Source organism: Oryctolagus cuniculus, chromosome X (genome assembly GCF_051225735.1).
Source record: "Oryctolagus cuniculus isolate XC-2025 breed Fujian yellow rabbit chromosome X, ASM5122573v1, whole genome shotgun sequence".
Taxonomy (NCBI): domain Eukaryota; kingdom Metazoa; phylum Chordata; class Mammalia; order Lagomorpha; family Leporidae; genus Oryctolagus; species Oryctolagus cuniculus.
The window spans coordinates 120,228,922-120,245,215 of record NC_142888.1 but is presented as its reverse complement, the minus strand read 5'-3'; positions in this window follow the sequence as shown (position 1 = coordinate 120,245,215).

Sequence of the window (16,294 nt, the reverse complement as noted above, 5' to 3'; positions counted from 1 at the left end):
GCACAGTAAATTATTCCACCAGCTGTGGAGCCAAGCTGATGGCCCTTTCTGACGAAAGAATATAGTCAGCAGTTCTGGCTGACTTCAGAACTTTGTGCTAAGCCAGTAGCCTCATCTATCTGTGGAGCAGAGCATGTAGCCTCTTTGATCCAAGGAGTGTGGCCAGCCACTCCACCCAAAAGTGGATCGCCTCTTTCAGTCTTATTATACTGTGGTGTTTAACCTAAAGCCTCAAACAACTACAGGTATCAGCCCAAGATTCCACCTAACAAGGAAGCCTAGCTATTGAGCTCACCCAACCATGGGACACAGGCAGTGAACCCAGCCAGGAACCTAGTTAGTGAATTTGTGCAACTGTGGGGGACAGACTGTGTCCCATTCAACCCTGGAGCCTGCAGTGTCACCAAATTTCAGAGCCAAGCTGAAGCTCCACCTAATCATAGAGTTCAGCTTATAGCCCTATATGGACACAGAACCCAACTAGAGGCAACACCAAGACAGGGAGTAGAGCGCGAAGATCTGTTAAACTAGGGACATTTGTGTTGCCCAACCTGCAATCTCACCTGATTGCAGAATCCTTCCATTGGTACCATCAAGCCAGGAAGCACACCATGAATGACATCTGTCCACAGGCTATTGTGAGTGCCATAAACAGCCCTGCATGGTCAGGGAATCCAAATATAAGGATGTGCTTTAATGTGGAACAAAGCCAACATGTCTACCTGACTGCCAAGTCCAGCTGTGAGTTTGCCCAATCTTAGAACACTGTTCACAGCCCTGCCAAACTAGCAATCTCAGTAAATATCGCTACCAGTTTGTTGACATCACCAACTAGCCAATACAAAACACTAGTCTGGGCTGATGGTGACTATCTTTCTCTGCTGAAACAAAGTAGTAAAAACTGAAAAAAGGTATCATGCAGAAACTAATGTATGGATTTAAGGATCACAAAGAGTCATGGAAATACAATACCACCAAATGAAAACAGCGCTTCAATAACTGATCAAATGTACTATCTGAAAACTAATTCAGAATAAGAATTCTTAAGAAAGTCCAGTTTGCTACAATAAAATAAACAATTAAATTGAATTACAAAATCAATAGCAGTTCTGTGGCTCAGCAGGTTAAATTGCTGCCTGCCACATCTGCATCTTATATTGGTGCCAGTTGAGTGCCACCTGTTCCACTTCTGATCCAGAATGTGCATGGGAAAGCAGCAGAAGATGGCCCAAGTTCTTGGGCCCCTGGAACCCATGTGGGAGACCTAGATGGAAACCCAGGCTCTTCTCCTGGCTTTAGCCTGGCCAATCCATAGCCATTAATGTCTATTTGTGGAGTGAACCAGAGGATGTAAGAGCTCTCTCTCTCTCTGTCTCTGTCTCTGTCTCTCTCTGATTCTCCCTCTCTTTCCATAATTCTGCTTTTCAAATATATAAATAATAATAAATTTATCACTATGCTTCTAAATCTGTACATATCAAATTGAATTTATTCACCATATATGAATAAAAACATTAATATAAAAGGAAAAGAATACAGAAGAAAATAAGAAATCCAAGAGAAATAAAAGATTATACAACAGAAATCCTAGATCTGAAGAACACAAAATTCGTGAAGAACTTCAATAGCAGATTCAATGAAAGGGGAAAAAAGGATGAATCAAACCTGAATAGAGGATATTTGAATTAATAAGCAGAGGAGCAAAAACAACGAAGGATGAAATATTGAAGAAACTCTACAGGACTTAAGGAATACCTTAAAGAAAAATAAGGTATGTATAATAAGAGTAAGAGAAAGATAAGAAAGAGCCAGGAAGTCCATCTAAATAATGGCTTAACAATTCTCAAATTTGGACTGAATTGTACATTCAGATGTATGAAGGAAAAAATTTTCAAATAATTGAAATTTGAAGAGTTCAACACCAAGACACATTATAATTAAATCATCAAAAGTCAAAGACAAAGAGAGAAAGAGGAGACAGCATTGTAATGCTGGCATCCCGTTTGATTGCTGGTTCGAGTCCTGCCTGATCCACTTCTGATCCAGCTACCTTCTAATGTGCCTGGGAAAGCAGTGAAAGATGGCCCAAATGCTTGGGTCCCTGCACCCATGTGGGAGACCTACAGGAAGCTCCTGGCTCCTTGCTTCAGTCTGGCCCAGACCTGGCCATGGCAGCCATTTGGGGAGTGAATCAACAGATGGAAGATCTCTCTCTCTTTGTAACTCTGGCTTTCAAATAAATAAATAAATGATCTTTTTTAAAAACAGAGAGAAAGAAATCAGCAAAGAAGGTAACTTGTCAAATACAAGAGAGCCCTGATGAAATTATTAGCAGATTTCTTAGAAAAAACCTTGAAAATCAGGAGGGTATGGACAATCCATTCAAAATATTAAAATAGTTAAAGCTGCTAACCAAGAATACTATACTTGCAAACCTGTCCCTCAATCAGCAAAGGAGGACAGATAAAGGCTCTGAAACAAACAAAAGTTGAGAGGGTTTATCATCACTAGATCTTCTTTACTACAATTTCTAAAGGGAGTTTTTTATGTTGAAATGAAAAAACACTGATTAACAAGGTTAAAAGATGTGAATGTATACAACTCCCTAGAAAAGGTTAAATTCAGAATTTTCGGATATTATAATGGCAGCACAAAAATCACTTGCAATATTAACATAATAATTAAAATGACAATGGCATTAAAATAATTATAATTGTTGCAGGTATTGTGGTGCAGTGGATGAAGACACCACTTGAAATGCCTGAATCGCACATCAGATTGTCAGTTCAATTCCTGGCTACTCCACTTCCTGCTAATGTACTTGGAAAGCTAGCAGATAATGAGTCAAGCATTTGAAATCCAGCCAGCCACCCACATGGGTAGACCCAGATGGAGTTCAGTTTCCTGCCTTCAAACTGACCCAGCACAGGCTTTTATAGGCATTTAGGAATTGAACCAAAGGATGGAAGATTTCTTTCTCTCTGTGTGTGTGTGTGTGTCTGCTTGTGTGTGTTTCTTTCCCAATCTGTCGCTCTGCCTTTCAAATAAATAAATAAATAAATAAATCTTTAAAAATAACTATAATTAAAATAATTTAATTATCACACATATTAAAAATATTTAAGTTGCAAAATCAACTACCTATAATGTAAGGGGTTAGTGAAAGTATAGTGGTTTTATAAGGGATTAAAGGTGCATTGACTTCCTGTCTCCTGGTTTTGGCCTGGCCCAGACCTTCCCACTGTGGGCATTTGGGAAATGAGTCAGCCAATAGCTGCTCACTCTTTCTCTTGGGATCTGCCTTTATTTCAAATAAAAGATTAAAATAAAACCATGGAATTGTAAACAAATGGGCCATTTGTACAATATTTATATAAATACAGAGTGGAAAGAATTCATTTGGAAGCCTTCAGATTTAAAAATAATTCAATTACCACAAAAATTTTATTATTCAAAGAATTAACAAACTTAAATGACAATCAAGAAATAAGGGAAAACCATTACAAAGGTTTAATAAATTAACCATAGATACCATCTGTCTAGAAGATAGGTATTGGGGCCAGCACTGTGGTGCACTGGGTTAACACCCATATGGGTGCCGGTTCAAGACCCGGCTGTTCCACTTCCCATCCAGTTCTCTACTATGGCCTGGGAAAGCAGTAGAAGATGGCCCAAGTCCTTGGGCCCCTGCACCCATGTGGGAGACCCAGAGGAAGCTCCTGGCTCCTGGCTTTGCATTGGCACAGCTCCAGCTGTTGCAGCCAACTGGGGAGTGAACCATCGGATGGAAGAGTTCTCTCTCTACCTCCCTTTGCCCCTCCTTCTCTTTGTTTAACTCTGACTTGCAAATAAAAATAAAATAAAATCTTTTTTTTTTTAAAGAAAAAGTTAAAAAAAAAGAAGATAGATATCAAGCAACTCTCTTTATCATCAATTATGTATGGAAATTGTCTTAGAAGGAGGAAAAGGGAAAAGCAGAAGCTAAAGAGTTTTATAGAAAATACTAGTTGATTTTCTGTAGAGATATTTTAATTGTTATTTTCAAAGCCATAATAGAATAGCTATATAACCTAATCATAATGAGGCAAGTCCCATTTATTATGATCGCTATATGTAGTTACAGTTTCTGTTTGCTTTTCTAGTGTCACTACCATCACCATTAGTTCATCCTTGCTTTGTATTTTCATTACTTTTATCACTCATGTTTTTCATGGATAAAATAAAAGAAACTGAAAATAATCCTATTATATAGGAGACTTTCCCTTTTTTTTCCTATTGTTTTCTTAGTGTCACTTTCAGATGACCAGTGATGTAACAACTTGCAAATTATGTGGCTTAATTAATGCATCATAGTCCACATAGATGATATTATGAAAACATTAAGCTATAGGTGAAATGCCTAGATAGGTTATTTATATAACTCTGTAAGGAAAACATAAGATAAAAATTAAAAAAAAAACTTCTAAAATATAAACAGTGAATTTTCAATAGTAGTCATATAAATGTTGAAAGTCAACTAATGAGAAAAATGTAAATTTAAATATAACTCATTTTACACATCAAACCTGCAAGCATTATGTTTAATTTCAGTACTGATGAGGATGTGTTGATGGGAATGCAAATTTCCAAACACATTCTAAAAGTGACTTAGGAAAGACAGATAGATACAGAGATAGAAATAGAGAGATAGAGATAGATAGAGATAGAGACAGACAACCATAAGCTTTGACTCAGCAGTTCTACTTCTAAAAACATAGTTTATGAAAATGTAATTATAAGAGCAAAAATATTTTTATCAAATATATTCATAATAATCATCTTGTTAATTTTCACAGTGAATAATGCAAATTAACTGATGCCTAATGATATGGTAACAGCTAATGTTGGTATATAGCAATATTTTCCATACTTAATAATACTTTCAGTGATTGCAATGCATTACTTACAATGCAACTTTGAATGGAAATATGGCAAGGCACAAATTTGTATATAAGATAGGCTATGTAGTGGGAACAAGTTTTGTGAAACTTGAAAGTTTTTATATTTTTAAACAAATCGCTAAAAAGTTAAAAGCATAAAATTATGTAAGCACATTGATATTTAGAAGAAAATGACTAAAATTATAAAGATGATTAATAACACAAGTCATTAAATTTAGAAACATGAAATTTTTTTAATTAATTAGCTTTCTGACTCACCTCTATAACAGTATCACATTTTTGACTGCATACTATTTGGTTGCTATATCCTATGAAAATGATGTGATGTTCTTTCATATAAGTAGGATAGAAAGACAATTTAGTCTTTTCTCTAGCATATTTGATAAAATTTTTAAAAGATGATACTTGAGAGAAGTTTTACCAAGCCCTATACTTGGTTATGAATAGATATTCTTTGTTTTTAAAGTTCTTACTTGTGTTCTTGTGAGTTATTGAATTGTATAAACTTTTAACGGTATTACCTAGTTTGACACAACCTATTTCACTCCAATATGAGCAATTACAAACATATTCACTTTTTGTAATATCGCTATAGATTTGTGCCTTATAAACACAGACATTCTTATGAATTCTATTTAAATGAATCTTATTTTTTTAAATGCATGTTTTCTTAGGATGATTGTACTATTTTAACACTTTTTAAAATTTCTTCTGTGTTCTGCAATTAACCATTATGCGTTTTACAAGCTATAACCTACATAAACATGAAGGTAAATTCAAATGTGAGTTTTGGAATACGGGTGTACTTTGAAAAGTTTGTCGAGGGCAAGTGTTGTGTAGCAGCACGTTAAGCTGCTTCTTACCGCACCAGCACGCCATATTGGAGTGCCAGTTCTAGTCCTGGTTGCTCTGCTTCTGAGCCAGCTCCCTGCAGACATATCTGGGAAAGCAGTAGAGGAAGGCCCACATGCTTAGACTCCTGCCAACCTTGTGTGAGATCTGGATGGAGTTCCTGGCTCCTGGATTCGGCCTGGCTCAGCTTTGGCAATTGTGGCCATCTGGGGAGTGAACCAGTGAATGAAAGAAAATCTTCCCCCATTTCTCTCTTTTTGTCTCTCCCTCTCCCCTGTAACTCTGCCTTTCAAATAAATACATAGATGGATAAATAAATAAATCTTTAAAAATTTCATGGACACTGGTATTAAAGTAGCTGAATTAAAAGACAAATATTTTCATGCAAAAAAACATTTAGAAATCCATACGTAAGAGGAGTCTTCAAAAAGTTTATCTAACAAGCATATTATGGAAAAATTATGCATGGGTTTATATCTTCAATTATTTATTATAAACATATATTTCATGTTCACAAATGCAGAAAACAACACTGTATCTTTCTGATAGTTCAAATGGGTATTTGTTGGATGTACTGCACCTATGTGGCACATCTAAATGATAAAGTATCACATTTCAGTTGAAATCACTTCTTAATATATACAATTTAGATAAATGTTTTCTCTGAGTTCTTTGGAAAGAATTAAGGGTGGCTATTAGGAAGCTTATTATAAATGCATGTCCAGAGCTCCTTTATGTATGCTAGCTACCACAATAATCAGTGAATTGCTGACACATACTACAGCTTGCCAAAAGCCTGGCACAGAAGATGACATGTGTATGATCATTGGAAACACTATGGAGTACTGATTTAAGGGAGTATTGATTCCAACTTCCAAAATTTCTCTCTGCAATAAGACACAGTAACATCGATAAGAAATTTGAATGATGTCTATGAAATGAAGTTTAATGGTCCTTCAGTCCAGCCAGATTTGCAGGTAAAGCAAACTTGAAAATATTTGCTTGGCCTCATCATTCACTTGTTCATTGACTGATATTCTCTTTTTCCTGACTTGGTTTACATATTCTATACAGTATTACCTTATATCTCAGCAGCCTCCAAATGTGTTTTCTTTTCCGTTTCAAGTTGTTGTTGCTAACTTACACTCAGAGTGCAGTTTTTATCTGCTCTTGAATTTATGTATCTTTGTTTGCCTTAGAGTGCACAAATTAGAAAAAATATACACTTGCAAACAGTGAGAGAGGATATATCCTCACTGAAATGACACATAATCTTCTTATAGAATCACGCTTTATTTTTCTAGACAAAATAATTGGTTACATGAATAAGATGCTGTGATGTCAAATAAGAAGTCACTGCCATATTTTGAGAGTTTTCTTTTGGGAGAATACAGAATTTTTATATTCTTGGATTACTTTAAAAAAGAACAGTTTTTTAAGAAAAAGCTTCTAACAAAAAAAGAGACTGAAAGAATATTCCAGTAATTATATAAACAAATATCTAATAGTCTGTGTGTGTGCACTTTCTGTTAAATTAATATGACTTTAGAAGAAATGTAGCCTATTATGGTAAATTTTCAAAGGGACTTTCTACTACAAGGTGAGTTCTTATAATCTGTATACAATTTCTTCAATTATTAAATATAAGAGTAGAACTAAAAGAAGCTAACATTGATTGACAGATTACTAGGTGCCAAGAAATGATTTTATAGATTTTATAAGCATGAATTCAATCCTCACAGCAATACTATAAGCTATTATCACAATTTACACATGAGGAAACTGAGTCATACAGTGGTAGCATCAAGATCCTGATCCAGACAGAAAATTTGGCCAAAAACCCATAATACTGACACTGATTATGCTCTTCTCATTAATATTTACAACGAGTATGTTTTTATGGGTATGTACCATGCAAAGGGATACTTGGAGGAGGGTTATTCCTTTGGCAAATGTGGTGAAAGGCCACTCCATCGTGGTATTGGTATTTCATTTCTGACCAGTGCTTATGGATTTCTAAGTACTTCAATTTTTAGAATGGCTAAGAATCATGAATGAGGTAGCTTCTGTACCTCATAATTAGCTTAATTTGTGAGTGTAGAAATGTGATTCAAGATGGCAATGTTTTATTCCCTTCCAACACGATAAAAACTGACAGGCTGTGAGGAACTGCTTTCCTAGCCTAATTCATAGGCAGAAGGATATCTAATTCTTTGTCATAGGCAAAGCAAAGACCAACATAGAAAAACTGCTTCTTTTATTAAAAAAAACATTCATTTTTGCACTTCAATTTCTGCTTTTGAGGGTTCCTGATGGATTGATAAGCTTTATTGATGGATAGAAGCACTGCTTTCGGAACGTATCAGCAGAATGCTTCAGTGCTGGCCTTCTTCAGGTTTGAATACACTTATTGAAATTAAAGCTATTCATCACATTAATGCGCTACTGTCATTTATGGTTAAGAAATAAAACACTTTCCATCCTCTTGGAAAAGGAAACAAGGTAAAATAGACAGTGGTATGAGATAAGACATCAGCCAGTGTCACAGAAAAAAGGATAATTCTATGCATGCTAGAAGGATATACAGAAGCCTTCTTAATTAAAATTTTATACTCAAAACTACTTCATTTCAGAATTGACATTGCTCATTACCACCCTAAAAGATAGTTCCATGAAAATACCATGATCATTTTATCATCATTTTGAGACATAAAAGTGACTGGGAAGAATGTTAACTTAGGAAGTTTTATAAATTCTCTAGTTTATATCATCTAATGTCAACCATGACTTTTTAAATCATATTGGTCTTCTGATGATTTCTAGAGCATGCAAATGCCTTCTTGCCTCAATGTATTTTACTTGCTGCTCCCTAAGTTTTCCTATTTCTTTTAACTAGGGTTGTTCCTTCGCATTTTTAGATCTTTCCTTGAACATGACCCCTCAGAGATGATATCTGTGACCATCCTAGAGAAATTACCCACAACTGCATTTTATTCTTGATCACAAAATTTTATTTTATTGTTTTCCTTTCAAAACACTTATTATAAGCTTTATTGTGTTTGCTGTATTATTTTTGGCTCTACTACAGGAAAGAAACTTGCACAAGTAAAGGGACCTTGGAAATCTTATTCACTGCTTCATTCCTAGTGTTTTACATTTAGAAATACTCAGTAAATATTTGCAGAAATAATAAACAAATTCTTACCATCACCTACTATCTAAATGTTTCAGTACTGAAATGTTCACCTCTGGTAATATGTCTCAGGCAGCACTTGTTCAGATTCATCAGAAAGAATTAACATATAGTAAATATATTGGTGAGACATAAATTTTCATAGGTATCACAGAAAAGGGCTTTGATAATTGATATTCTTTCTCCTTATTCTCTCCCATCATCCAGCCTATCTGCAAAGTGCTGTCTCCATCCTTTACTTATATAGCACTTGATCTCTGAGTCCCTCCACTATCTTTCCAATGATTTCAGCTCTGAATCTAAATCTGTGGAAACAAATAAAATTTGTGACTATAACAAAGGTCCACTTCTGGGGCTGGCACCTTGGCACACTAGGTTAATCCTCAGCCTACAGCACCAGCATCCCATATGGGCGCCGATTCTAGTCCTGGTTGCTCCTCTTTCAGTCCAGCTATCTGCTGTGGCTGGGAAAGCAGTGGAGGATGGCCCAGGTGCTTGGGCCCTGCACCCACATGGGAGACCAGGAAGAGGCTCCTGGCTCCTGGCTTCGGATCGGCACAGATCCAGCCGTTGCGGCCACTTGGGGAGTGAACCAATGGAAGGAAGACCTTTCTCTCTCTGTCTCTCTCTCTCTTACTGTCTGTAACTTTGCCTGTCAAATAAATAAAAAAATTAAAAAAAAAAAACCAAAAATCAACTTCTGTAAAGGGAAATAGGATTAGCTATTATTAATCAAACATGCTCCAAGAGAGCTCACAAAATATACCCCTGATAAATGCAAGTTTATCCATTGTGTTATATCTCTAAGCATTTTTTATTTTTGTTTGGGAAAATATGAGCACTGACAGCCATGCCTGTTATAAGAATCAAACACATTAATATATGTGAAAATATGAATACATTATTCAAAGGTTTAATAGACTAACACACTATGCTGGGTACTGAGCATAAACAATGGTGTCTACCAGTGAGAAGTCGGCATTGTCCCTTGTAGACTACAGAGCATATCACAATATAATTATGTGTAACAAATAATGATAGATTTGAACAGTTACAGTTTTTCTGAAACAGTTATGTTACTCTGAAAACAGAAAACAAATAATAAACTATTGTTGTATTTGAGATGGTTTTTCAGAAAGACTATGGTAAGGAACATAATTATATTTTCATTACATAATACTAACCTTCTTCCTTTGGTAAGTCTGATTCAAGTTTAAAGTAAACATTTTAAAGAAGAGGTTGCCTATTTTCTTGTCAAGTTGTTACTCATCCACTGTTACTCAAATTTTCAAATACTACAGATAAAAGTCAAGCCTAATATGGCTTCAAATAGAAGGCAGATCCGTAGCATTGCTTATCCTTACCCTACGTGGCAGGTCCTCTCACTCTCATAACAGTGCTCCAGTCATATACCCTTCAGTTCCCCAAGGAGCTTTAAAGAAGAACCATGCTATATTGTCCTGCTCATCTGAATTTAGCCATGACCTAATGAGAAATATATATGAAAATTACACTGCACTTTTATGTATGCTCTAATAATGAGGGGTTATTTCAGTATGGAAAAGTCCCCTCTAGTGAACTTGAAGCATTAGTGAAGTCTTCTAAGAAAAGTCACTACCAACTGAGAGGGCTAAGGAATAAGTATATATGAAGAAGATGGGAAAGAGGCTGAGGAAGGAAAGAAAATTCCATGGAGTCCAGGGCATCATTATAGGCAATGGTCTAGAAATAACAGAGCGACTGCTGAGAATGAAGTACTAGTAAATGCTGAAAGAGGGGAAGGGTATAATCAAATAAGCCTGGCACATGTCTTAAGTACCAAGCCAAGAAATTATAGAATCAGTTAAGAGTTTCAAGCAGGTACATAAGTAACTTAATATTTTATGGGGGCCGGCACTGTGGCGCAGTGAGGTAACGCCCTGGCCTGAAGCGCCTGCATCCCATATGGGCGCCGGTTCAAGACCCGGCTGTTCCACTTCCAATCCAGCTTTCCGCTATGGCCTGGGAAAGCAGTAGAAGATGGCCCAAGTCCTTGGGCACCTGCACCCACATGGGAGGCCTGGAAAAAGCTCCTGGCTCCTGGCTTCAGATCAGCGCAGCTCCAGCCGTTTCGGCCAATTGGGGAGTGAACCATAGGATGGAAGACATCTCCCTCTCTTTGCCTCTCCTCTCTATCTGTAACACTGACTTTCAAATAAATAAATAAATCTTTAAAAATATTTTATAAACAACAAATTAGAAAAGAAGATCAGAAGCAGAGAGACCCACAGTTGCAAAGTGCATAAATCCATAGTGGTCTAGACTAAGGCATTGGTAGTTATTTTAAAAAATCCTGAAAAGGTACTTAGGGAGAAAGGGAGAATTTATAGACTGAATTCCAGAATACTAGCTTGAGTTACTAGGTATATGGATTTTTCTAAAAGGCAACATGGACAGGGAGTTCAGATCCAGACGCTAGACCCAGCTCCTATACTTAAACTTACTAGTTATGTAACCTTATCCATGGTACCTAAACTCTTCAAGTCTCAATTTCTGCATCTGTCAAATGGAAATGCTCTGTCTATTCAATTTGCAATGCATTGCAAGGGCAAAGGGTAAAGAAAACTTTCCCGGTAGTGATTATAAAGGTTTATTAATAGCATTTGTTGAACAGCCACATGGTGTCTGGTCACCCTTCACTGGAACACCTTATGCCACTTTTTTTCTTTCAATCTGATTGGAGCACTGACCCTTGAAAACTTTTTTGGAAAAAATACTTAGATATTCACTGGATATTTGGTCCAGAATATTAATTTATTTAATGAAGTAGAAAGCCAAGAGAAAGAAAGTTCAATTTCTAAATATTCAATGGAAAATGTGTGGTATGTTTATGTGTAGTCATCTCCTAAATGCATATTCAATTTCTTCACATCATAAAGAATCATACATCCCATGGTCTGCACAATGGGAAACAGAGAAGTGAGAAAAATCAACCATTTTAGTGTAATGGAGTCAAAACTCAGTGGAAATATAATAAATAAATACATATCAATATATTCACCAGATTGAAATAACACACACCCAATGAAAGAGATAAGCCAAATTTTACTGAATGTCCAAGGAGATCAACATAATGGAAAACTGTAAGACACTGAGGAAAGAAACATCAGAAAGTCCTGGCTTAAAATATAAGATCACTTGGTTTGTCTGTGAGAACATGAGTATCTCAACTTCTGTGATCCTCACTTTTTTCTCAGTAAAATGAGAATAATATCATCTGTGCCCACTTTGACCTGTGTGATAATTCAATTAAATGAGATGACATAGCAGATTAGGACTGCACAAAGTTTTGGCTAGACAGAAACTGCAGGATATGCTTCTTCTAGGCAGAAATATTAGCAAGGTATTAAGTGGGTATCACTTCCTCCTGTTGGCAAAGGGTAGTGGAGAAGTATAAACCTCCATATCATTGAGGAGAATCTTCTCACCTGAGTGAGGGAAGAGATGCAAAAGTATTCCACATTCATTCCAAGCGTGTAAACTGACTTTACTACAACACTTTCTCAAAGGTCTGCAACGTGTCTGGTTGGCTAGCAGAGTTTGACAGTTAATCGGAGAATAATTTAGTACATATGACATTGCACACATATGACATAGCACTGTATTAGGTACTCAATATATTCTCAAGAAGCTGTTTTCAAATGCTTTTGGGTCGCATCCTTTATCTGGGTAAAGAATCCTAAGGAGATTGCCTGTGCCGGCATTACAAGTGTCATAGCAAATGGCTGGCTGACAATGAGTCACAAGGAAAAAAAATGTCAAACACATCTTTGCTATAGCACAATAACTGTAATATTAAAATCAGAATTACTTATTTCCAGCTGATAAAAAAAGTGGCATGATCTTTCTCCTTTTCCAGTATTAGGTAAGTTAGGAAGAAGTGTGATGAGGGGTTTGTAACTGCTGCTGGAAGTAATTTAAATTAAACATATAATAACTTTTTATTTATAACAACAACTTTCAGTGTAATCATTTTTTTTCAAGTTTCCCAACTGGCAAGTGATTGAGAAATTCTTTTTTCAAGTGGCATCAATAATTGTAGGAATAAACTCATACAGCGAAGTTTTAGTAACATCACTAATAAAATCTGCAAAATGGTCAGCGACATTTCCATCTTCTAAGGAACAACCCTCAGATTAGATACAAAATTAAAATAAAATAAATACAAAAGGTGCACCACTGCTATCATAGTGATCTCTGAGAGTGGTTAACATGTGGAACCTGGCACCACACACTCTTGGGCTCAAATCTCAGCTCTGTTACTCACTACATCTATGAGTTCCGAAAAATTAACCCCTCTAAGCCTCAGTTTCATTTTCCTCAAAATGTCAATGTTAAATAGGTCAATGAATGTAAAGCAACTAGGAAAAACACCTACAAATAACACATATTAGTTGTATTGCCTTTCAAGGTCACTGTATTCCTATTAGCACCAACAGTGTCATCACCAGCATCATTGTTTTAGAGCCTAAGCCGCAGAAACTGACAGTGGTGATCTCATGAAATGTCTCTATCTATCCATGAAATGTCTCTACCCCAGGGTAGGGACACTGAGTTTTGCCAGTGATTGAACATGGATTGTAACTGCAGTTGGATTGTAAAGCCTACATTGATCCCATTGTCAGGCTTGCTCTTGAGGAAGCCAAGAGAAAGATCCCACGTTATTCGGCTAGATTGTCAGCAGTCAGGCATTGGGAGAGTGCCAGGGTTAGATCACCTGTGACACAGTACCCAGTTCAAGGCCATTTATGATGCCTGACAGATAATTCAGTTCTTTTCACTGGTGGAAGGAACAGATACTAGGAGTTGTAGTAAATATGTTTATTGTGCTGTTTTCTGAGCAGTGCCCACTTTGTCATGAAGAAAAAAGTGCTTAAAGTAATCATATATCCCCTGAGATTTAGTTTCACCCCTCTTTCCCACACTCCATGTCTGTCCCCCAAGTGGGTATCATCAAGATCCCACCGGGGCCAATTAGATCCAGCTCTGAGTAATGGAAGCTCCACCTACCTGAGGCTGCCTCCAGGCACAGAGCACACTTGCAGACTCGCAAACCAGTAAGCACTCTTGGGCTTGGGACTGTCAACAGATGAAGGCAAAGGCAGATGGCAGCTATGCAAGTTCCTCCTCTTCTAGAGATATTCCATCTTCCACAGTCCTGCCAGAGTCACCATTTCTAAACCTTGATCCAGGCAATTCAGTTACTGCTTGCAAACACTCTGAGTCATTATTGTCTACAGGGAAAAGACTCTTAGATATGCATCTCCCATGATGCACCTCACCTACAATATCATATCCCATCTAGTCACAGCAATTTATAAATCTTTCCCATGACATGATTTCAGATCTCTGTACCTTGTATGTGGTATTTCCAACAGTTGGAATATTTTATCCATTCTTTTGCCTAACAGTTTGCTACATATTTTATAAGCTCAAGCTTACTAGTCATCTCTCTCCAGAGCCTACCCTCACCTTTTTATTGCTTACCCCTTGTGAACTAAAAAGTGACACCTAGTATTTCCTTTAAAATAATTGTATTATTCTTGTCCTTATCTTCAGTGACACTATCAGCTTCTTATGTATTTAAGATTTTGTGTGAGACAAAACTGTTATTGGAATATTGAAAAATAACAGAAAAGAATATAGCAGAAAAGATCTATTTGTAACTCCATCCCTTAGAGATAGTTAGGGTAAATATTTGGAGAAATTTTTGTCACACATGCTCAGACACACAGAGGATCAAATAGCTCATGTGCAAAGAGAATGTGTGGAAAATTTGAGGAACTTAAAAACGTTCAAAAGGCTGGAGATTGCAGAGCAAGTAGAGTATCATGTGATCACAGTAAAGAGCAATAGCTCTCAAACTCTTCTCACTATGATCTTCAGCAAGAAATTCATTACCTTTACAACTGAAACAAATGTTTCCAGAAACATCTTTACTATGTGAAACGAACCCCAATATTTTCTATTATATTCTACTCTATTATTTTTCATTTAAAAGAAGATGCTGGTCACAACCAACTAAATTGATTTCCTGACAAGAAAAACATGTTCTAGGAATAATAAAGGAACATACTGACGATATGTTTATATGTCATACTCATGAATTTGGACTTCATTCTGAGGGTAAAGAGGTAGCATTAAAGGGTTTTGACACATGAGCACAGTGATCAGATTTGGACAGTGGGAAAAATACCTTACCTAATGCTTAAGAGTCATGATTTAGAGGTATGCAATCCAGGTCTACCCATGTGGGCGACAGAAACACAATTATTTTAACCATCATCATTGACTCTTTGGATCTACATTGGTAGAATGCCAGAGTCAGGCGCTACAGATGGAAATTTAAACAGGTACACTGATGTGGGTTAAATGCCTGCTCCCCTTAGCCTGAATTTAAATCAAGGAAAACATCAGCTAATTTTAATCAATAAAAATAAGCCAAACGGGCCAGCGCTGTGGCTCATTTGGTTAATCCTCTGCCTGAGGCGCCGGCATCCCATATAGGCACCAGGTTCTAGTCTCGGTTGCTCCTGTTCCAGTCCAGCTCTCTACTGTGGCCCAGGAAGGCAGTGGAGGATGTCCCAAGTGCTTGGGCACTGCACCCACATGGGAGACCAGAAGGAAGCACCTAGCTCATGGCTTCAGATTGGTGCAGTGCGCCAGCCATAGCGGCCATTTGGGGGGTGAACCAGCGGAAGACCTTTCTCTCTGTCTCTGTCTAATTCTGCATGTCAAGATTAAACAAATAAATAAATAAGCCAAAAAAATTAAAGTAAGATATAGTCAACTGAGTGATAAACTATTCAAACATCATTCAAATATATAAAGGGAGACTGAAGGTTGGTTCTAGAAGGGGAAGCCAGGGCCAGCACCGTGGCACAGTAGGTAAAGCTGCAACCTGCAGTGCCAGCGTTCCATATGGGTGCCTGTTTATATCCTGTCTGCTCCACTTCCAATCCAGCTCTCTGCTATGACTTGAGAAAGCAGTGGAAGATGGCCCAAGTCCTTGGGCCCTTGCAACTGCGTGGGAGACCTAGAAGAAGCTCCTGGTTCCTGGCTCCTGATCAGCCCAGCTCTGACCATTGCAGCCATTTGGAGAGTGAACCAGTAGATGGAAGACATCTCTCTCTCTCTGCCTCTGCCCCTCTGTAACTCTGCCTTTCAGATATCAATAAGTGAATCTTTAAAAAAATTAAAATGGAAGGCTTGGCATGTTCTGTTTAATCATAAATTAGAAATACACATCCAGTTGGTTAAGTAATCCCAT